Consider the following 2,500-nt stretch of genomic DNA (forward strand, 5'->3'; position numbering starts at 1 on the left):
TCACACAAACAAGCATTCACGCACACACACACACACACACACACACACACACACACACACACACACACACACACACACACACACACACACACACACACACACACACACACACACACACACACACACTCACTCACTCTCACAGGAGCAGAGAAAAGCAGATTGTAGGTAAAGGTAAGGGAGATCATAGAGGGTGTGATAAAGACGCCACCACCCCAGCAGGCGGGCAGGCAGGCAGGCAGGCGGGCAGGCGGGCGCAGGCAGGCAGGCAGGGGGCTGGGTGAAGAGGCTGCCTGTGGAGGAGAGGCTCTCTTCCCCCCCCCCCCCCCCCGCTGGCTCCTCCTGTGATGCCTCGCCACAGGGAGGGTCATGCTGTTCTTGGTTTCCATCGCACAGAGACAAGAGACATGGCTGTGCAAAGCATTCAGAATACATACATATATATATATATATCCATGTCTGGAATGAAGGGACACATAGAGGCTCCCCACATACCTTTCATTAACAAGGTTGAAGGTGGTGGTTTTGTGAGATTTTGTCTGGGGTAATCGGTTTAAATAACACATGTCCTCTTGAGGTTGTCTAATGTTAAACAGGTGTTGAAATATAGTTCACTGTTGCCACGTAACTATTATGAAAAAAGAAATATAGGGAAATGAGAGTGTGTGCGTGTGCGTGTGCGTGTGCGTGTGCGTGTGCGTGTGCGTGTGTGCGTGTGTGTGTGTGTACCCGGGTGTGTGCGTCTGTCCATGTATGGCTTTCTCCTGGTGATAAAGAAACATCACCAACACTGGAGAAGTTTCTAATAGTGGATATAATTACCTCTGTATGTGTGTGTGTGTGTGTGTGTGTGTGTGTTTGTTTGTTTGTTTGTTTACAGCTACCATTGTGCTGAATGAGCTGAACTGGACAGAAGCTCTGGAGGATGTGTTTAAGAAAAATAGAGAGGAGGACCCCACTCTACTCTGGCAGGTGTTCGGCAGCGCCACAGGACTTGCACGCTATTATCCAGGTAGCTGTGTGTGTGTGTGTGTGTGTGTGTGTGTGTGTGTGTGTGTGTGTGTGTGTGTGTGTGTGTGTGTGTGTGTGTGTGTGTGTGCACACGTGTGTTTTGGTGTGTGTGTGTGTGTGTGTGTGTGTGTGTGTGTAGACATATATATTTGTGTGCATGATGATGCCTGGGTGTGATTATCTGCCACTATGCACGTTTCTAACGGTGGATATAATTACCTGAATGCAGCATGTCTCAGCAGATTTCTCAGCAGAGTCTCCAATGAAGTGTGTGTGTGAGTGAGTGTGTGTGTGTGTGTGTGAGTGCATGTATATGTGTGTGTGTGTGCGCACTGGTTTATTTTTGTTTGTCTCTGCACTAATTTCATTCCCCTAATTGGCAAACTTAGCTTCTGTCCCCAGATAAACATACACTGACATTTCCCCATGAATGTTATCTAAATTCAAATGTCAGCCATGCAAGCCTCAGTGGCCCTGCTGGCTCTTAATGATGGCCCTGGTGAGGAGTCTGCGACCTTTAGTAAAACACTGATTGCTCTGATCTGAGACCAGCGTATGCTTAACATCACTGTGTATTCATTTGTACAACCACCAGTTCTAATCAGTAGGGTGTTGAGTGTGTGTGTGTGTGTGGGGGGTGGGGGGGGGGGGGGTGTTTCTGCAAATGTCTGTGTGTGTGTGTGTGTGCCTTTGTGTGAATTTGTGTGTGTCTACGAGTACATGTCAATCATGTTAATTTATTTTCAGCTTTTTGCAGCGTCAGCAGACTCCGTTAGTCAGACCAGTGCAAAGTGTAATTGGATAAAAGTGACAGCATGACAAGGGCTCTATGCTGCCAACCCATACTGTACCTAAGGCCTGTCAGGACACCATGTGCTTTGCGGCTCTCTGTAGAGCTTTATGGCCATCCAAATCAAGCTTAAAGTAATGTGCATTGGCATGGCGATCAATATCTATTTTATACTTTCCTAGATAATTGCTGTGTGTAAAACAATTTGGGTTTGTGTGTGTGTGTGTGTGTGTGTGTGTGTGTGTGTGTGTGTGTGTGTGTGGGCGCGCGCGCGTGCGTGTGTGTCTCTTCCTTTGTCCTCACTTCTTGTCCTCTCCTTTCCTTACCCATTCACCTGTCTCCACTTTTTCTTCTCTTCAATACATCCATTCTTTTTTTCTTCTCTGTTCCTCTCCCTCATCCTCTCCTCTCTCTCCTTTTCTCTTTCCCTCCTGTCTCCTCCTCCCTACTCTTAGCCTCACCTTGGATGGATTCACGAAAGACCCCCAATAAGATAGACCTTTACGACGTCCGCCGCAGGCCATGGTGATTATGTCCTTTGTAATCATTCATAACGCATTGAGTAATGATATATTCTAATAAATAATATACTATATTTATACACTTTTTATGAATTTATTATTAATTCATTTGTTTATAACCCCATGTCTCATTGCTGACTTTGATTTGAAAATGAAATGTTTGGCAAGGCTTTAGGCTGTC

The 2,500-nt window shown here is 46.2% G+C and overlaps 1 pseudogene; it reads left to right on the forward strand.

Annotated features, from left to right (window-relative positions):
* LOC116219762 overlaps positions 1-2,500 on the forward strand; it is a 61,278-nt pseudogene that overhangs the window by 47,438 nt on the left and 11,340 nt on the right.

Source organism: Clupea harengus, chromosome 3 (assembly GCF_900700415.2).
Source record: "Clupea harengus chromosome 3, Ch_v2.0.2, whole genome shotgun sequence".
NCBI classification, from domain to species: Eukaryota; Metazoa; Chordata; class Actinopteri; order Clupeiformes; family Clupeidae; genus Clupea; species Clupea harengus.